The 21,167-nt window shown below is 47.1% G+C and overlaps 1 protein-coding gene and 1 long non-coding RNA gene across 7 annotated transcripts in view; both read left to right on the top strand.

The window, feature by feature from the left end:
* The first annotated feature begins 6,781 nt into the window (after window positions 1-6,781).
* On the top strand, window positions 6,782-8,398 carry LOC309533774. The gene is made up of 2 exons (XR_014220463.1): window positions 6,782-6,964; window positions 7,137-8,398. It is a non-coding gene; the product is annotated as an uncharacterized lncRNA (long non-coding RNA).
* Window positions 8,399-16,672: 8,274 nt separating this feature from the next.
* KAT6B (lysine acetyltransferase 6B) overlaps window positions 16,673-21,167 on the top strand; it is an 89,440-nt gene continuing 84,945 nt past the window's right edge. For 3 of the 6 annotated variants that reach the window (XM_082223541.1, XM_082223539.1, XM_082223534.1), the window contains exon 1: window positions 16,673-16,804. The gene's annotated coding sequence lies outside the window, so the exon portion shown is untranslated. Of the gene's footprint in view, window positions 16,805-17,085; window positions 17,120-17,381; window positions 17,530-18,861; window positions 19,003-21,167 lie in introns of those variants that run through there. The other 3 variants (XM_082223537.1, XM_082223536.1, XM_082223535.1) reach the window with 3 other exon arrangements.

Genomic DNA, 21,167 nt, shown 5'->3' with positions numbered 1-21,167 from the left:
CCTGCCCATCCCAAACACTGTATCCAGAGTTGGGAGCTCTTGGCTTGAACTCAGGGTTGACCCTGCAGTGAAGTGGCCTTCTTTAGGTAGCGCCATTGAGGGAGCACAGGTCATGGTAGGAGCTGATATTGAATGGGGCAACAGTTTTGGGTCATGGTAGATGCTAGCCCAGGGACACGGGTGGCGCTGTGGGTTAAACCACACAGCCTAGGGCTTGCCGATCAGAAGATCAGTGGTTCGAATCCCCACGACGGAATGAGCTCCCGTGGCTAGGTCCCTGCTCCTGCCAACCTAGCAGTTTGAAAGCACGAAGCGCAAGTAGATAAATAGGTACCGCTCTGGCGGGAAGGTAAACGGTGTTTCCGTGCGCTGCTCTGGTTTGCCAGAAGCGGCTTAGTCATGCTGGCCACATGACCCGGAAGCTGTACGCCAGCTCCCTCGGCCAATAAAGCGAGATGAGCGCCGCAACCCCAGAGTCGGCCACGACTGGACCTAATGGTCAGGGGTCCCTTTACCTTTACCTAAATGCTAGCCCAGGGCTCTGTGGGGGCAGGGAAAGTGCCTGCTCTTTGTCCTCAGTTTCAGGCAGCACAATGTTTTGGACCAGAGCGACTTTAGCCCCCGTGAATGCTGTCCATAAACCATTGGTAAAGCATGTTTTACTGGTGGAATACAATTGCACTTTCAGAGAGAAAAAAACCCATTGTCAGATGTGCTTGCAGGAGCCAGGCCCTGTGACCAATAGGACTTTGCAGGACTGGGGCCTTCCTAAGTTTGTTCTGAAGAAGCAAGGAATGGCCTCACAGGTGAGGCTGATTGGTAACTCACAGCACCTGGTGGCAAGAGCTGGGAAGGGATATATGGTCCACATTTCCCTTCGGCTCTTTGCCACAGCAACACGCTTCCTGCCTTGCTGCGTCTGGCTTCTTGCTTCCTGATCCTTGAACCTCGGCTTCTTGACTCCCTGCTTCTTGATCCTCGGACCCTTGGCTTCTTGACTCCCAGCTCTCTGACCCTTGGACTCTTGGCTTTCTGACTCCTGGCTTCTGGATCCCAGTTCCTACTCCTACCCCGCCATCTTGCCCCTGCTCCTTATGTCCCCTGTCGGGACTTCGATTGCCCGTGAACGGACCGTGACACCCGTAAGAACCACTGCATGTTGTCCCCGATACATCAGAAATTGGTTACTATTTAAAAAAATTAAGACATGGTACCGTTTCATTTTGTTTAATAACAGGGACAGCATAAACCCAGGATCACCAGCTACCCATCAGCCATTGTAGAAATATATACTGGGATATTAGAAGAAATGGCATGTTTAAATAGAGATTGACTTTGTACACAGCTCCATATTTGTAGCTCAAAAGGGCAGAAGAAGGTGGTTTTGTGTCCTCTGTTGTCTTGACGGTACACTATACTAATTTAAAAGTTTGGGTTTGGTTGGCCATCACTGCCCACTCTTAGCTTTAGGTCTGTTTGGCTTCTGACAGATTATGTTGACTCTCTTTGTACGATTATGGGACGGCTTGACTCTTGACTTCTCAGTGACTCAGGAGATTGTCACAGCAAGGCAGTGCCAAATGCCAAGTGGCAGAACAAAATGGCAGGCCATTATTATGGTGGGGTAGATAGATCACAGCTAAAAGAAAACCAGCATACCGAAGCCAGGGCTAGATGTGCTATTTTCGTATTTACAAGGTGGTTATTAAATCTTTGGGGGTTCTTTTAAAAATGCAGGAGAGCATTCAAAAGTGATATTTCCCACTTGTGGTGTGAAGTAATACATTACAGTGGTACCTCGGGTTAAGTACTTAATTTGTTCTGGAGGTCCGTACTTAACCTGAAACTGTTCTTAAGCTGAGGCACCACTTTAGCTAATGGGGCCTCCTGCTGCTGCTGCACCGCCAGAGCACAATTTCTGTTCTCATCCTGAAGCAAAGTTCTTAACCTGAAGCACTATTTCTGGGTTAGCGGAGTCTGTAACCTGAAGTGTATGTAACCTGAAGCATATGTAACCCGAGGTACCACTGTATTATTATTATTATCATTATTATTATTACCCCTCCCATCTGGCTGGGTGGCTTCCAACACATATAAAAACATAATAAAACATCAAACATTAAAAACTTCCCAATACTGGGCTGCTTGTTCATGTCTTCTGAAAGTTGCATAGTTCTTTATCTCCTTGACATCAGAATAGAGGGTGTTCCACAGGGAGGGTGCCACTACCCAGAAGGCCCTCTGCCTGGTTCCCTGTAACTTTGCTTCTTGCAGGGAGGGAACTGCCAGAAGGCCCTCAGAGCTGGACCTCAGTGTCCGGGCTGAACGATGGTGGTGAAGACCCTCCTTCAGGTATTTTGGGCCGAGGCCTATAACATTATTCTGCATGTGGAGACTTGGCCTAGCCAGTGTGGTGTAGTGGTTAAGAGCGGTAGTCACGTAATCTGGGTAACCGGGTTCGCGTCTCCGCTCCTCCACATGCAGCTGCTGGGTGACCTTGGGCCAGTCACACTTCTGTGAAGTCTCTCAGCCCCGCTCACCTCACAGAGTGTTTGTTGTGGGGGAGGAAGGGAAAGGAGATTGTTCGCCGCTTTGAGACTCCTGAAGGGGAGTGAAAGGCGGGATATCAAATCCAAACTCTTCTTCTTCTTCTTCTCAGGTGGAATCCCTGAACATTTTTCACAGGACTAGGGTCAGGTAATGAAGAGGTTGCCAGCATCCGAGCTTGAGGTGATGGCTAGTCCACATCAAGGAACCAGGTACCTTTGCCATATCAACCCACCATCAACTAAGAGAGCGAGTGTGGTGTAGTGGTTAAGAATGGTGGACTCGTAATCTGGTGAACTGGGTTTGATTCCTTGCTCCTCCACATGCAGCTGCTGGGTGACCTTGGGCCAGTCACACTTCTGTGAAGTCTCTCAGCCCCACTCACCTCACAGAGGGTTTGTTGTGGGGGAGGAAGGGAAAGGAGATTGTTCGCCGCTTTGAGACTCCTGAAGGGGAGTGAAAGGCGGGATATCAAATCCAAACTCTTCTTCTTCTTCTTCTTCTCAGGTGGAATCCCTGAACATTTTTCACAGGACTAGGGTCAGGTAATGAAGAGGTTGCCAGCATCCGAGCTTGAGGTGATGGCTAGTCCACATCAAGGAACCAGGTACCTTTGCCATATCAACCCACCATCAACTAAGAGAGCGAGTGTGGTGTAGTGGTTAAGAATGGTGGACTCGTAATCTGGTGAACTGGGTTTGATTCCTTGCTCCTCCACATGCAGCTGCTGGGTGACCTTGGGCCAGTCACACTTCTGTGAAGTCTCTCAGCCCCACTCACCTCACAGAGGGTTTGTTGTGGGGAAGGAAGGGAAAGGAGATTGTTAGTCGCTTTGAGACTCCTGAAGGGGAGTCAAAGGCAGGATATCAAGTCCAAACTCTTCTTCTTTTTAGAAGGCAATGTGCACCTTGAGGTTGTCTTTGAAGTGGTGCTGTGGTACTTTCTCCCCATGTGAGCATTACATCAGTTTCTAGAAGGCGGGGATTCCGGGATGGGAGTCACAACCTGAGTTTTTCCCACCTGGAGTGAGGTCCTGGCTTCATGCTGCGTGCCTCTATGTCATTGAGGGTCCCTTGGTTTTCCCTTCTACAAAAAAAAGAGAGTATGTTGTCTGCAAGCCGGATATATTTCTAATGTTTTTCAGGCACTCGAGGGGAAATGTCTCAAGCAACCTGAGTACTTAGTACAAAGAAACCAAGAATCAATGGGAAAAGCTCAAGGCAAATGACGTTGTCTTTTTGTTTGGCAAAACTGATTTGCTTATGCTTTGCACAGAGGCCTTTGAGGTGCCACAGATAAGGAAGGCACCTGAGGAGCAGAAAACCTTTATTTGATTTCTCCTGCTTTGTTTCCCAGAATTCAAACACCTTCGGAGCCCCAGAGCAGCTCTCATCTCCTGCTTGGCCTAGGTGAGCAACTTCCTTTGACTTGAAAGGGCCTTATTGCTACAAAACTAGCAGGCTGGCAAGGGTTTTGAAGTGTATATTTTACAAGCAAGGTGCTTTTGTTCTCGACGGTTCATGTTGCTTTCTGTTCTTTAAGTTGGAAATAGAGATTGCAATGTGCTCGGCAATGGTTTGCCAAGACCCATTACTTAACAACAACAACAATAATGTTTTCCCACTGAAATTTTCCAAAGGAAGACATTGATTTATTATAATTTTTTTTAAAGAGAGAAACAAATATTTACGGGAAATGTAAACTACATTACCTGCTGCAGTGCGGTTGCTCTTGATGCTTGTATCCCCTGGAGCTTCTAGACAATGTGAACGTGCTTCCTGACAGAGTGGGGTCACTTGGCGCATCTCCCTGCCTGCGCTGGCTTCTTTGAGACACAATTCAAGGTGCCCTTTTTATCAGGGCTTCACTCAGTTGAATGGGGATCATGGAACTGGTTCAAAAATATCTGAACAACACCTGGAGCGAGTTCCTATACAGTGGTACCTCAGGTTAAGTACTTAATTCGTTCCGGAGGTCTGTTCTTAACCTGAAACTGTTCTCAACCTGAAGCACCACTTTAGCTAATGGGGCCTCCTGCTGCCGCTGCACCGCCGCCGCCCAATTTTTGTTCTTATCCTGAAGCAAAGTTCTTAACCTGAGGTAATATTTCTGGGTTAGCGGAGTCTGTAACCTGAAGCGTATGTAACCTGAAGTGTATGTAACCCGAGGTACCACTGTAATTGCCAGGTGAACTAGGATGAATTAATTTTATTTTGGATGATTTCATTTAAAAGGTAAAGGGGCCACTGACCATTAGGTCCAGTCATGACTGACTCTGGGGTTGCAGCGCTCATCTCGCTTTATTGGCCGAGGGAGCCGGCATACAGCTTCCAGGTTACGTGGCCAGCATGACTAAGCCGCTTCTGGAGAACCAGAGCAGCACACGGAAACGCCGTTTACCTTCCCGCCGGAGCGGTACCTATTTATCTACTTGCATTTTGACATGCTTTCGAACTGCTAGGTTGGCAGGAGTGCATTCATTTAGCTTTCATTTTTTTAAAAAAAAAAGCGAGTGAATTGGGTATTTATAAAGGAAGTTAGAAAGGAAAACATGGAGGCCATGGTCCAAGGCTTATTAGGCAAATACTGAGGTGCTGCTTAGTCACTTAATCACTATTGTTAAGCAACCAGCAGGAAAGAATGTGAGGCATTTCCTAGATCTTCCCTTCTGTATGTTCCTGTTCCTTCCAACAGGAGCAGCTTCCAGTGAGAAATGTCAAGCTAAGGTAACAATGCAGCGAGTGGCATAATATAAAGGAGTGTCGTGGAACCTATTTTATTTTCGTCTTCCTCTAACTTTTATTTCACAAAGAATATGTTGCCATATTGCATTGTCATTTTGTTGCTCTTATTTTTGTATTACTTTTTCTTCTTCTTCACAATTAAGGTCTCTTTTCCTTTTTTCCAGCGAAAGGTACTCATTACTGGCAGCCATCATGAATAATAATTTTACTAGGATTATAGGCTCTATAAAACAAATAGTATCTGGATTAATCCTACATCGCCAAACAAAAAGCCAGAGTGGTGTTGTTCACTAGGAATGTTATCTCAGTAAAGAAAATGATCAGGGTCAGATGGGTTAAATGAGAAGAATTTTGATGTCTAATAGGCAGGAGAAAGACCACAACTTGGCCACAACTGCAAACAAGTTTACCCAAAAGTGAAATCTGAAAAATTAAGATTCTCCTGTCCCCCATTTCCGGGCATTGTTTACAGCTTCTGTGTGCACTTTTTCATTGATGCTTGCAAAATTATTTCAATACATTACAGTGGTACCTCGGGTTAAGTACTTAATTCGTTCTGGAGGTCCATTCTTAACCTGAAACTGTTCTTAACCTGAAGCACCACTTTAGCTAAGTTCTTAACCTGAAGCACTATTTCTGGGTTAGCGGAGTGTGTAACCTGAAGCGTATGTAACCTGAAGTGTATGTAACCCAAGGTACCACTGTATTTCTGAACAATTTGGACGCCAACAGGGCAAAAGCTGTTGGGGTATCATGTGCAAATATGATTAAGGCGTTTATCTGTGAAAGCTACTAATGTCCCATTGCAAATCTTACTGGGGTCGTAGGCTATCAGAAAAGGCAACTTCATTCATCTCCACACACCCCAATGGCAACTACAACCCCGTTTTCAGACCCCTGATCTGGAAGACTTAAGGGGCTGCTGCCACAAACAGTGTGCGATTCACCAGCCCTGCTAGCCAGCGATGTGAAGCAAAGAAGGACCAGAGTGATGTCCTGGTGTGATGGGATGATGAGCTGCTTGTGCGTAAAATCGTAGTCCCTCAGAGTCTGTGCAAGTTCACAAACCTCTGTCTGTGACAGAGCCCCTCAGACATGGCTGCTCTAGTCACTTGCAGATTCCGACAGTGGTTGCTTTCGGAATCGCTTCCAGCATAAAAGCTCCTTAACGGAAACACGTCTTCTGGACTCGCGGCGTGACAGTTTCCGGCGAGGAGTGGGTCTCCCTATGCGAGGTCCAGAAACCTCCCCACTGTTCTCGCTGGACGTGTCCCTGAGCCCTCCCTCTTGCTCGCTTTCCCTCAGAGATCCACCTTTCCCCCTGCTGGTTCCTGCTTCAGCTGCTGAGTCTCTCCCAGCCTCCGTGAGCCCTTCCACCAGAGACCCACCTCTCCCCCTGCTGGTTCCTGCTTCAGCTGCTGAGTCTCTCCCAGCCTCCGTGAGCCCTTCCACCACCTGTTCCTCCGATGGCAGTTCCCTGACATCTGGCATGGGTAAATGTGCCTCTGGCTATGCAGGAGCCAGAAAGAACTCAGCAAACATGTATGCCATTTCTTGGAGCTTGGCGTTTGTGAAGAAGCCCACCAGCACATCACTGAAGACCGAACCACAGCATGTTTTGAAGACATTGATTGAACAGTGACGCTTCTGCAGGCATCCTTGTAGCCAGTGGCGTAGCGTGGGTTGTCAGCACCTGGGGCAAGGCAAGTAATTTGCGCCCCCTAACCCGTGGATTTTAGTAGGGGCAGAGAGCTGCGAGTGCGAGTGCGCCCCCCCAGATGTTGCGCCCGGTGCAGCCAGCCCCCCCTGCACCCCCATGCTACGCCACTGCTTGTAGCCAAGTAGGGTGAGATGAGCTCAGTATTTTTCTGCTGCGTTTGGAGATTTCTTGTTCAGTTTTCTGCTGCTGCTATGTGACGACGTTCCCTTACATGCTTCATGCAGCCCCTGCAACATGTTTGCTTCCTTTCCTAATCAATGTTTTGGGCCACTCTTCCAAATCCAGTTAGTTCTCAAGTCCTAGAGCTGAAATTGGCATTTGACGGGTGCCTTGTCCTCTGTGAGCACAACGTCTGCTTCTTTGGGAAGTGGAAAACTGTTTTCACCTAATTGTACTTGCCTTTAGTGGTTGGAGGAGAGTTTCTTAAGAAGAGACACAATGCAGGGGAAACAAGACAATTCACAGGGTAGGGCGAATTGGACCATACAACTTCTTTCTATAGGCGTAATAAATGTATGCTTTTGATCTTGAAAGGTACTGCTGGAAGACCCTCTTGGGAGCAAGGAAAATTCCAGCCTCAAACATCTAGACCCCCCTGTGTATTCAGGGTCATATTAAGTGTCCTTATGGTTATGCAAATCCACCACTTTGGCTGCAAAAAACACACCATGTTTAATGTTGTTAGTTTTACTTAGTTCTGTTAGAAGGTGACAGAAGCTTGAGGGTTTACAGATGCCCCCCTTTTCCTATCTTAATTAGGTTAGAGTCTTTTCTTTAATGTGATCTTCCCATGGGAGCAGCAGGTGAGATATCTTGCTGCACATCTCCAAAAGAGGATGTGCATCTTCTGGGTCATGCGTGAAGCTCCACCAAGAATACGGGAGCCAACTGGCCAGAGTTAAACACTTTGAAGCTCATCAGTTTCATAGAATTGTAGAGTTGGAAGAGACCACGAGGGCCATCTAGTTCAACCCCCTGCTATGCAGAAATATGCAGCTGTCTCATACGGGGATCAAACCTGCAACCTTGGCATTTTCAGCACCACACTAACCAGCTGAGCTTTCCGGGTTCAATAAGAGACAATAAGCCACATGCAGAATGGTGCCCTATGTTTGCATAAATATTGTAATTATTATTGTTTTTAAAATGAGCTTTCCTTCAGTAGAAGCGCGTACTGTAGCTCAAAATGCATTGGCTTTCTTGCCTGTTTAATTTCATTTTGTACCTATTTTAACGCTCTCTCTCTCTCTCTCTCTTTCTTTCTTTCTTTCTTGCTTTCCACTCATGGGTTTAGGACAAAGTGCTCCTCCTCACATTCCAAGTATACAAAGACAATGTGTGCAACTTGTACTAGTCTGATGAAACTAGAAATTGATTGGCCCTGTCATGAGAATGGAGATTAATATTTTTCTTAACTTCCCCAAGCTAACTCAACGGGTTGCATCCAGACTTAGTCATGCTTAGAGCAGGTCTCTTGTACTCTATAAGCATGACTAAATCTGGAGCCGATCCAAAGTGTACTTTGGCTGAACAGAGGTTTGAATCTATGCCCTGATGCCTTCTCTAGGGCATCATCCTTTTTAAAATTCTCAGGTCTACCTTCAAAGATAGCTGTGCTGATGCATAAAATGAGAGAGTGAAAGTGGTGAACGTTGACCGTTCCAGACATCATCATCATCATCACCATCATAATTCATTATTTATACCCCGCCCATCTGGCTGGGTTTTCCCAGCCACTCTGGGCGGCTGCCACAAGAATATTAAACAGAATAAAACTTTAAACATTAAAAACTTCCCTAAACAGGGCTGCCTTCAGATGTCTTCTATTTCCTTGACATCAGACGGGAGGGCGTTCCACAGAACAGGTGCCACTACCAAGAAGGCCCTGTGCTTGGTTTCCTGCAACCTCACTTCTCGCAGTGAGGGAACCGCCAGAAGGCCCTCGGAGCTGAACCTCAGTGTCTGGGCTGAATGATGGGGGTGGAGACACTCCTTCAGCTATACTGGACCGAGGCTGTTTAGGGCTGTAAAGGTCAACACCAACACTTTGAATTGTGCTTGGAAACGTAATGGGAGCCAATGTAGGTCTTTCACGACTAGTGTTATGTTCTCTTGGCAGCCGCTCTCAGTCACCAGTCTAGCTGCCACATTCTGGATTAGTTGCAGTTTCCAGGTCACCTTCAAAGGTAGCCCCATGTAGAGCTCATTGCAGTAGTCCAAGCGGGAGATAACCAGAGTGTGCACCACTCTGACGAGACAGTCCGCGGGCAGGTGGGGTCTCAGCCTGCATACCAGATGGAGCTGGTAGACAGCTGCCCTGGACACAGAATTGACCTGCACCCTCCATGGACAGCTGTGAGTCCAAAATGTCTCTCAGGCTACACCTGATCTTTCAGGGGCACAGTTACCCCATTCAGGACCAGGGAGTCCCCCACACCTGCTCGCCCCGTCCCCCCAAAACAGAACTTCTGTCTTGTCAGGATTCAACCTCAGTCTGTTAGCTGCCATCCATCCTCCAACCGCCTCCAGACACTCACACAGGACGTCCACCACCTTCACTGGTTCTGATTTGAAAGAGAGGTAGAGCTGGGTATCATCCGCATACTGATGAACACCCAGCCCAAACCCCCGATGATCTCTCCCAGCGGCTTCATGTAGATGTTGAAAAGCATGGGGGAGAGGATGGAACCCTGACAAACTTTGCAAATGACCCAAAATAAATATATATCTGTCCCCTGCTCCCAGGTGTACATCAGGGAATACTGACAACCATATTGAGGTAACTATCAAGGGTGGATGACCTCATGCTCTCTGGATATTGTTGGACTCAGACGCCCATCACCCCTGGCCACACGGCAGCTTTAGGGCAACAGCATCTGAACGTTGGCTACCCCAATGCACCTTCACTGGGGGGAATCGCTGAGCTTTTTGTCCATTTGCAGAATTCATCTCGGATAGTCAAATATCAAAACATTCTCTGTAACGTATAGAGAGAGAAAAGGTCAGAGGCATTGAATTATTATGTTGGGAGAAATGTGTTTATTCTCTCTGGGACAGAAAATAGCAATTACTGACTCTCCCAAGCTGTGTTGTGACTCATGTCAAGCTGCAATGTACTGATTTTCAATAAATTATAATGCTACTCCAGCAAATAATGTGAATGAGTGTTGCTGCAATCCTCCAAGATTTTGATACAATACCCTGCATGCTCATGGTTTTTATTGCTTTTGCAGAGATGAAACACGTGGGGGGGGGTGGAGGAAGAATCTGCATTTAGGATGTATTTGATTCCCAATATATTTATGTAAGTAGCCCACACAATTTTACACTGTATGAAGACTGCTTTGAGTGTGGAGGGGGGGGCGGGGGGAGCTGCGGCAGAAGGTTAGCAAGCAAGGAAAGAATTCAGCAACCCCATTTATGGGCTTTTTAACAGCACAATCCTAACCCCATGGTAAGCAATGCTTGAGAAGGTAGGATTTGGCAAAGATGTCCCACTGCTATGCCTCCCAAAAACCGCGGCTGGCTGAGCAACTACAGCCACCAATGTTCCCGCTGGTTGTAACCAGCACAGGAGCCTGAACTAGAGTGCTACATGAGCAGAGACAATGTAGTGTGTGGGGCGCAGGGGTGGTTGCCCCAAGTGCAAAATTATTAGAGGTCCAAAATTTCAACACCCAGTGCTGCGCGCTTGCATTGCTCGGCTCTGTTGAAAACGGCTTCTCCACACAAACGACAACAGAACAACTTATTTTCTTTTCTTTGTGGTTCCCCGTGCTGTTAGGCCCTGGGCTCTGGCAGCCCATGCTACGCCACTGAATCATGGATCCACTGCGTGGCCCCGGGAGTTGGCAACCCATGCTACACCACTGACCCCAGACCCATTTAAGATTGTTCTGCCGTATGATTGAGCTGTACAGTGGTACCTCAAGTTACATACGCTTCAGGTTACATACGCTTCAGGTTACACACTCCGCTAACCCAGAAATAGTGCTTCAGGTTAAGAACTTTGCTTCAGAATGAGAACAGAAATTGTGCTCCGGTGGCACGGCGGCAGCAGGAGGCCCCATTAGCTAAAGTGGTGCTTCAGGTTAAGAACAGTTTCAGGTTAAGTACGGACCTCCGGAATGAATTAAGTACTTAACCTGAGGTACTACTGTACCTACTTACCCGAGAGTAAGTCTGGCTGAAGTCAGTGGAGCTGAATAGACATGTGCAAGTGTGGTTTATTGTTTCTGGATGCTTTGCACCAAACTTTGTGTTCGGGGGCAAATGGGACTCTGCCCCACCCACCTCCGTTTGTCCCCAGCCAAATTCAGTGGGTACCAGCCACCACCGGTGTTAGATGCAAATGCATTTATGTCAACCCCAATGGCTGCTTCTTTGCTGGAGGGCCAGCTTCCAGAGGAAGTGATTTGCAACAGAGAAGCAGCAGAGAAGCAGTTTCTGGAGGAGGAAAACAAGAAAAAAAAATATTCTGAATCCCAGAAGCCAGAACAGCAAGAGGGATCGCTGCGCAGTGAAAGCAGTGGTCCCTCTTGCTGTTCTGGCTTCTGGGATAGCTGTGCAGTCTGCATTCGCTCCATAAGACGCACACACATTTCCCCTGACTTTTTAGGAGGGAAAAAGTGAGTCTTATAGAGCAAAAACTATGGTACTTAATACTTTCCCCTGCCCCTTCTCCATTGGAAATAACCATCTCTTGAATTGCTTCACATGCTATTGCTGTTTTCAGCACCATTTGGTGAAAAAGTGAGGATATAAACGGAAGAAACAAAATTAATAAAAAAGCAAAAAGCTCACATTTGGGCATAACGTTGGCTGCATGGGATTATCTCATTTTACCTTCTATTTTTATTAGGCTTGCTTTTGTCCGCTGCTGTATCTTCATGGTAACCTGTGCTCTTTGGCATCCCGTTCACTCGAAGGAGGCGTGTGTGCAGGAGACCGATGAGTTTTATGCAAAAAGCAGTATAGGAAACCCTGAGTGCTCAAGAATAATGCTTGCAATTTGTGACCTAATTATGATTCAAGTCAAGAGGATTTTTACAGATCGCTGCTCAAAAAATGGGGGGCGGGGGGGGCGGGGAAGGTGCTTCAATTACTCATGTAACAATGAAGTGGAATAAAAATGCTTTGCCACCTAAGTATTATAATATTAGTTGTGTGTTATACCTCATAATAACTGCAGCCATTTTAACCAGTACAGGACACCCCCATTTAATATATGAAATCCAAAGGGATCTGTGCCTTTGGTAGGTTCATTCAATGTATAATTGTTCAGGGCAGAACTATGTTGGTCTCGGGGGTGCTATTGGCTGTCTTCCCAACCCGCTTTTTAAAGTCCATTTTGGGGACGCTTTCCCTGGCCTCTGCATCCCTGGCTGGCTCCCGCCCCCCCCTCCACACGCTTGCATTTCAGATGGTGGTGCCTGCCTCGTCTTCTTCCTCTGACAACGGCATACACATACCCCGCCAATTTTGCTAGTTGGTGATCTCAGTTCCTCTGTCTCCTATCTTCTATCCCCAATAAGTAAAGGTAAAGGGACCCCTGACCATTAGGTCCAGCCGTGGCCGACTCTGGGGTTGCAGCGCTCATCTCGCTTTATTGGCCAAGGGAGCCGGCGTACAGCTTCCAGGTCATGTGGTCAGCATGACTAAGCCGCTTCTGGCGAACCAGAGCAGCGCACGGAAACACTGTTTACCTTCCCACCGGAGTGGTACCTATTTATCTACTTGCAGTTTGACGTGCTTTTGAACTGCTAGGTGGGCAGGAGCAGGGAAAGAGCAACGGGAGCTCACCCCGTCACGGGGATTCGAACTGCCGACCTTCTGATCGGCAAGTCCTAGGCTCTGTGGTTTAACCCACAGCGCCACCCGCGTCCCTTCTATCCCCAATAGTCTCCTTCAATTTCTGGTTTGGAGTTACTCCCCACACTCTGCTTGGGCAATCTTTCGATCTCGTCTTCGCCAAGAACTGCTCTGTCCCTCTTCTCTCTGCTTTGCGATTCTCTCTTCCTGATCACATCTCTCTCCATGCTCGTTTTCCTCCCAGAACCTGCAGTCACTCGACCCAGTGGCTTTCGGGGAAGCATTTAATTTGAGCCCGCCTGCTCTTTAGACTCTGCATTGAATTCTCTGTGACTTATTCCTATCCTCAGCTCTTTGATATGTCCGCCCCACTCTCCTAACCAGCTGTTTGCCCCTCTCACCCCACTAGCCCCAGCTCCTTCCTTCCATTCGATATCTCTGTGCATGTTCTCCTGTCGCTCATCACATCGGAAAGAAATAAACAAGTCATCTAATTTCACCCACCCTCCCTTTCTTGCACCCAATCTATGTGGCCAAACAATGACACCTGTCTGATTGACACGAGTTCTAGGAATCTCCAAGGATTCTTCTCCACTTTTCAGGAGCGGCCCTACCATTAGACAGAGCGGGGTGGCTGCCTTAGGCAGCAGCTGCTGAGCGGTGGTGAAATATTAGAGGACAGAGCTGAACATGCCTTCCAGCTTTTGTTTTTAACACTTGATTGGGAGCCACCCAGAGTGGTTGGGAAAACTCAGCCAGATGGGCGGGGTATAAATAAATTATTATTATTATTATTATTATTATTATTATTATTATTATTATTATTTCCTAATTTGTTTAGGTAGCCTGCTTTCCTCAAATGCAGCAGAGAAAGCCATCCCCTCATCTGTGTTAAACTAAGATTCAGCTGCCAATTGGGTTGAATTCTGTACATAGAATTGGTGGCTGTGGTGCCGCCGCCACCACTTTGTCTCGTTTTGGGCAACAAAATAATAATAATAATAATAATAATAATAATAATAATAATAATAATACAGTGGTATCTTGGTTCTCAAACGCCTTGGTACTCAAGCAACTTGGAACCCAAACACTGCAAACTCAGAAGTAAGTGTTCCGGTTTGCAGGCTTTTTTTCAGAAGTCAAACATGCTCCGTTTTGAGTGTTACGCTTCCAATTTGAGTTCCACTCTTCCGTTTTGAGTGTTACGCTGAGGTCTGCCTGCTTTTGCTATTTATTTTGCATTTTTGTGGCTCTTTTTGGTGTGACTTTGTGGAACCCAGTTCAGCTACTGATAGATAGGTTGTGTGACTGCAGTACATTGTTTATTGCTTTCGTTTTATGGATCAGTGGTCTCGTTAGATAGCAAAATCCACATTAAATTGCAGTTTTAGGGGTTGTTTTTAAAAGCCTGGAACGGATTAATCCATTTTGCATTACTTTCTATGGGAAAGCGTGCCTTGGTTTTGGAACGGACTTCCAGAACGGATTAAATTTGAGAACCAAGGTGCCACTGTAATAATTGTATATCACCCTTCATCTGTCGATCTCAGAGCTCTGCTCAATACTGTGTTTCCTCCATTGCACCTGCCTACTCTGGTCTCTCTTCCTCTCTCACATTCTCCCCTTCCCACTTCTAGCTTTCTCTCCTCCTGAGCTTCCCTTAGCGGGACTCTTTCACCCACCCTGTTTCACTTGATGAATTGACTACCCTCTTGTCCTCATCTAACCCCTACATGTGTCACCTTTATTCTGTTCCCTCCAGGATGCTGAGGCCACTCCTTCCCTGCCCCCTAATTATATATCCTTTCTATCACAGAATCCTGTGGGTTGAAAAGCCTCATATAACCTGCATGCTTAAGTCTAATGAATGCATGAAGGTTTTAAGACCATAGAGAAAGCGGTCCTTGCCAGGCTTAGCTCACCTTGGGAGGGACTACATAATCAAAACTTTGTTCCTTTCTAGTCTACCTGAGAAGCTCAGTGCGTGAGGTCTGAGATAGTTGCTGCAGCTCGGAACGCATGGCTTTCACAAGCCATTATTGTGTACCTAGACCAATAATTTAGGAATTGTCACCACTTTGGAACTAAGCCAAGTTTTACTGCCTGTGTGTCTTTTCTGACTGGCGTATGGAAAACCACATGAACCTGACCTTTGGGGGGGAAATGTAAGTAAACCAATTTTTAACTTACTAAACATGTGGTCTTTTCCTTTGCTGGGGGAAGATGGAAGTTTTGGAACTCTCAAGAGGGTATTTTAATGGTCTAACAGCCCATATTTTCACACTTTGCCTTGCTGTATATTTTGTGATTTTAAAGCTATACTGGGGTTCTTTCACCAAAGAGTACTTGCCCCAAATCTGGATCTTGGCATCCAGGAATTCTAATTTTAAACCTATCCCCCCCCCCCCCTGAACCAACATATCTATTCTGCTTTCAAATTCTGTGAGGGGTAAAGTACAGGGCCCAGAATTCTTTGAGGGGGCAAAATATGCTTCAAATGTGCTTTAAAGGTGTAGCAAATGCTACATGAGGTTTCAGCTGTGTGGTGGCCAACTGCAGAAGGGCTTGCTGGAGTCCACTTATTGCCTGAGTGACACTGTCTCCATCCTCACCCCAGGAAAATTGCAGTGTCTCAAAATACACTCGTTAAGCAGCAAATCTGTTCCGTCAGATTCTTCTCACTGTGAAAATGAGCCTGGCTCCGCAAACTCGAGGGCAAAATCTTCCCCTGGTGGGAACAGACGCGTCAAACCCCTGTGTAGGGTGAATGTCTGGAAAATGTGTCTATACATGGATAAAGGATTGCTCTACGAAGAGAAACAAAAATATCCACATTTTTATAGAGGACCTCATTTGCATCTAAGGGCTCCAGGTACAACCCCTAGTATTTCACGTTAAAAGGGATCTAAACAGCTGCTGCTTGAGGCCCCAAGAGAACCACTGCCAGCAGGAGGATATCAGCCTTTGCTGATACCCTGTGTTTTTGGACTACAACTCCCATCAACTTCAGCCAGCACAGCATGATGGGAGTTGTAGTCCAAAACACAGATTGGTGAGTGCTGGAGTGCATAGTTCCAAGTTGAAGAGCCCAATAGGGCTTGACTCAGTACAGTGGTACCTCGGTTTACGAACTTAATCCGTTCTGGAAGTCCGTTCTTAAACCAAAACCGTTCTTAAACCGAGGCACACTTTCTTTAATGTGGCGTCCCGCCGCCAGTGCCCTTCCACTGTTCAGATTCCGTTCTTAGACCAAGGTAAAGTTTGCAAACCGAGACGCTACTTCCGGTTTTGCGGAGTTCGTAAACCGAATTGTTTGTAAACAGGACTGTTCTTAAACCGAGGTACCACTGTAAACGGCATTCAGATCAATGTCATCTCACTTCACCTGCTCTGCTGACTGGTTCATATTAAGTCCTAATTTGTTCAATAAGATTAATAACGGGAAACTTGAAACAGGGTCTTGATTCTCCCTCATTATGTACTCGCTGCCTTTTATTTAATCGAGCAGTCGCAGTTCTATGCACCCTTGGAAGAAAGGATGCGATCCTACGAATGTTTACCTAGGAGGAAGCTGAACACACTGGGGATTTACTTCTGAGTAGGCTATGCTGCAAGCCTCCATAAAATCAGAGGGGCTCACTTCTGAGTAAACTGTGCATTAAGACTAGGCTGGGGGCATTTAAAACGTCGCCTCAATCAAAATAACAATTCCAGGTTCACCTAGCCACCTAACGCGTGAACCCGGCTGGCGTGGTGGTGGGGCTCAGAAGCAAACCCTCCATCAACCCCCCCTGCTCCTAAGAAGCTGAATTTCCCACTTGCCAGTAGCAGATTAAAAAAAAAAAAAAAAAAAAAAAAAACAGAAACGGGGAGGGACCTCGTCTGTCAGAGCCTATGTAGATTAACCTTTCAATTAGCTGTTATCAAGTCCTGTGTTTTAGAACCAGTCCTTACGATCTGCGGCCATTTAGCATCAAGAAAGGTTTGAGGATTTTTTTAATAATTTTTTTTTTAGGGGGGAGGCAGAGCTGCGGGAGCGGGGAGGGCATGAACAATCCTAATTCTGCGTCCCTGTGTTTGAATATGTACTGAAACCTCACTCCCCAAATCCCAATCCACGACCTGATTGTTTGCTTGCAACCTTTTTTTTTTTTGGGGGGGGGGTGTAAATATATTTCTATATATCTATGTTTCCGCACGTCTCTGTGATTTCCCCTCCCTTTTGGGGGGTGGGGGTGGGGAGAATAAGAAGAGAGGCTTCGCAAAGGCGAGAGGAGGAGGAGGAGGGGACAAAAAGGTATTAATTTTTCCTCGTAATGTCGATGCGTGCGATCTGGTGGGGCGCAAAAAAGAAAGGAGGGAAAGCTTTGATTGCAAAAAAATAAATAAATAAAAATTATGGGGGAGAAAAATCCCAAATCCGCTACATCGGGATTCCTCCCGCACTCTCTGTCTCTCTCGCCCCCCGCACCCCACCCCTTTCCCAATTTCCTTCTGGCTTCTCCGTTTATTTGGGGGAAAGGGGGTGGCGGAGAGGGGGAAAGGGCTCGCGAGGGTGGTTGTGCTCCTGGCTCGGAGGGAAAAGGCAGCGAGGAGCTGCCGCCGCCGCGATCGCCTTTTCTGGAGGAGCAGCGGCAGCAGCAGAGGCAGCATTCCGCCCGAACCGCTTCTGCAGAAACATCCCCGAGCAGAGAGAAAAGGAAAAAGGTCGATTTGCAAGCTGCAAAGGTTGGGGAGGGACGGGGGGGGGGCAGAGAGCCTGCAGCAAGGAGGTTATAGAGTTGCAGGAGCGCGTATATGTATATATATGGGTGTTGGATCGCTTTCGGGAGCTGCATGGCAAGGTTGCAACGTCCTGCAACAATGTCTATTCGTCCTCCCCCCCCCCCTTCTGCTTTTCCGAGCTCCGCGGGAAGGGGTTTGTTGACGATCCGTGCGGGGACTTTTGCAAAGCTTTCTACCAGCCGGAGAGGCCCGTGCACGTGTTTACAGGCACTTCTGCCGGCTCCGCGCGATTGTATTGTAGTGGCCCTTTGCATTTCGAGGGCGGAGGGGGTGGGGGGGTGGAGAAGTCGCGGCGGCGGCAGCAGCAGCAGCAGGCTGGGCTGGGAGAGCAGCGGGGCGGTTGCCGAAAGCAATCTGGTGTGTGCGTGCGTGTTGCATCCCCCCCACCGTATGTCTTTCTAGGCAGCGATTGTTTTCTGCAGAAAATGGGCGGGTTCGGGGGAGTCCCGGGTGCATTGCAATATAGCTGGGAGGGTTGCGTGTGCATGCATGCATGCATGTATATCGGTGGCGGTGGACTTGCATATGGTCGTGTAGCTGGGAATCAATTGTCCGCTATGCCGCGGTCGTGCGAAGGGTTGCTGCTGCTGCCGGCGGTGCCAGGCACCTTAAGGGGAGACGCGTTTCCGAATCGCGATGAGGACATGTTTGTTTTTTAAGTCTCGCCCGACCGGGTGGATGGCAAAAGGCTCCGGCGGCACGTGGCGTGAAACTCAAAGACTTAAGCGGGCGCTTATTAGTGTGTGTCGCGCGCCCGTCCGTTCCAGGCACGCTTAAGCGTTCTTCTCGCCCTCCCCGCGATAGGGCGCCTCTGCCGCTTTAAACTTCAGCGGGGGGGCGGTGGAGGAGAAGCGGCTTGATGGACAGCCGCGGCGGCCTATAAGAAGCCTATCTGTGCCGTCTCGTTTCCTCTTCCACCTTCCCATTCGTAACCATTCTCCAATGAGAACCGAGGACAAGGCGGCGCTCCGCGGAGCCCTTGCCACAGAAGTGCGTTCCCACCCGCTCCCTTAAGAGGCGTGATTGACGTCGCGCGCTCTCCAATCGCTGCGGGCGCGTCGGAGAAAGGCGTGAGGGGGGGGGAGTAAGTAAGGCGGAGCTGATGGACAGGGCTGCGTCGCCAATGAAGGCGGCTGCTTACCCCTGGTGAGGCGGGGCTTACCCCAGCTCTCTCGAGGAGGCGGGGGACGGCAAGGTAGGGATGCGCCGCGTTGATTGCGAGACAAAATGGCGGCGGCTTGAAAAGGCGAGAGCGGCGGCGCGGAGGGAAGCTCGCTGTCGAGGGCGCCGGCAGCAGGGGGCGCAGCTGCGGCAGCTCCCGGCCGTGGCTCCTCCCTCGTGGGCCGCTTCTCAAGCCGCGGGGGCGGGTCGCGAGGGCCGCCCGCCGCCGGTGAGGTGAGTGGCGGGAGTGAGGCGGCCGGCCTTCGCCCCGCGGGGCTGAGGGGAGGATCCGCCGGGACGCCCGAGGGAGAGAAGGCGGGCGGGGGACCCAGAGGAGGAAACAAGCAGGGGAGGCGCCTGAAAGTTAACTAATTGGGCTGCCTATGAAGTGCATGTCAACCACCTTATTATTGTTGTTGTTTATTTTAATTAATTAAAGTGCGTTTTTCTTCGGCTTGCCAGCCATACTTTTGCCTTGACTCGTGTGGGTTTTTTGTTTTTGTTTTTGCGGTGATATTGGACTCAATATGGAATTGCTTACCTTGGGCTTCCCCCTCCCTTTTTTAATAAATAAGAGTTTAATAGAACAAGGACGTCAAAAGGGAAAGGCATATCTCATTGTAAGAGACTGAAGTTAACTAATTGGGCTGAAAATAAAGTGAATATCAACCATATTATTATTATTATTGTTATCACCATCATCATTATTATTAAAATGCTCTTTTCTTCGACTCACTAGCCATACTTTGCCTTGACTCGTGTGGGGTTTTTGATTTGGTGGTAATATTGGACCCAATCCTTGTGCTCCCCCCCCTTCTTTTTTTAAAAGAAGAGTTTAATTGAACAAGGATGTCACAAGAGAAAGGTATACAGTATATCATTATTAGGGTCGACGATCCCGATTCTGTATATACCGTATTTGCTTTATTTATTTATTTTAAAAAAATATTTATACTTTTCCCTAATTTTACAATCATCTTTAAATTTACAAACTTCACTTCCTTCCCCCTCTTTCTGCGGTTCCTTAAATATATTTTAAATGTCTTCTGCGTATACAAATTAACGTATTTACCGTATTTACTCTAATGCTCACCTTTTGGGGCCAAATGATGGTTGATTTGGTGGCACGTTCGCTGGCATAAATGCCTTTTTTTGGAGGGATGTTTCAAGATTCTGAAAATGGAGGTATGCATTAGGTTCGATGGCGCATTAGGTTCGAGTAAATATGGCATATTATCTATTTAACCCGCCGTAGTTGTGTAAATGCGCTCCAAATATTGTCGAACTTGGCCTTTGTTTGTTTGTTGTTTACATTGACTGACATGCTCTGCATTTTGCTATTTTGCATTTTTCACTTGTGTAGGATTGTGAGGTGCTGGATGTTTCATTCGCAAGCCACTTTGGCCACACTTTGGCGTGGAAAGTGGTATATGAGTGAAGTCAGTTTGTCAGTCGGTAGCCCCGTAAATGGCGCTTGGAGGAGGAGGTTAGGAATTGGGATGTGGAGAAGGAGGGCTCTGGGGGTTTTAATTTTAGAAAAATGAAAGCTGAAAGTTCAGCAAGAGGGCTTGAAGCATCCCTAAGGAGACTTGTCTGAGATTACATGGCAAGACCTGCTCTCTTCCCTCATTGGCTCCCATCAAAACATAGCAGGTGTATGGTCGTTATTATTCATAACTTAATTTAGAACCTACGATGATTGCAAGGATGTAACAAAAATATGCCATATATATGTGTGTGTGTGACTATCTATTTTTCTAAGCACGACTGTAAATATCAATATTGTAAACATTATCCAGAAATTAGAAAATGCTGATTATATTATAAATAATCTCCATGAATTCAATTAGAGAATTCCATTTATTTATTTATTTATTTATTTTAAAAGATCTGTATTGTTTGGTATAATTCAATATTGATAATTCTGTAAGTTTATACAGTACTCCTGCCCTCCATTTTTGTTTGTTTGTTTACCAGCCATTCTTTCACTGTTGGCGGTGACCTGTTTTTCCATTTTTGCAAAACCAGAAGAGTCACAGCTATTAAATTCTTTATTAAGTGCTAGTGCTTTACCTGTTTATACAGACAAATCCCTAATGATATTATTAGGACTATGAGATGTCATGACTGATACAATCCCCCCCCCCAAAAAAAACCATATTTTAATTGATTGGCAACTCCACCCAAATGCTTCACATCTGGCTTTTAGGCTCCATGCCAAGCACTCTCTACTGCATGTATTTGGTCCGTGGAGTCATGTACCATTGGTAGAATAATTTATAATGGTTTTCTCTTATGTGTACACAAAGAGATAATTTTGGTTCTTGATATATTTTTTCCCACAGCTCTCATTCAGAGATTTTTCTACCAAGTATTTTATCAACCCAACCCCCCGAAAA

Source organism: Podarcis vaucheri (assembly GCF_965113315.1).
Source record: "Podarcis vaucheri genome assembly, chromosome: 5".
Taxonomy (NCBI): domain Eukaryota; kingdom Metazoa; phylum Chordata; class Lepidosauria; order Squamata; family Lacertidae; genus Podarcis; species Podarcis vaucheri.
The sequence above is the reverse complement of the archived record's forward strand: the minus strand, read 5'-3'. Positions and strand labels throughout refer to the sequence as shown.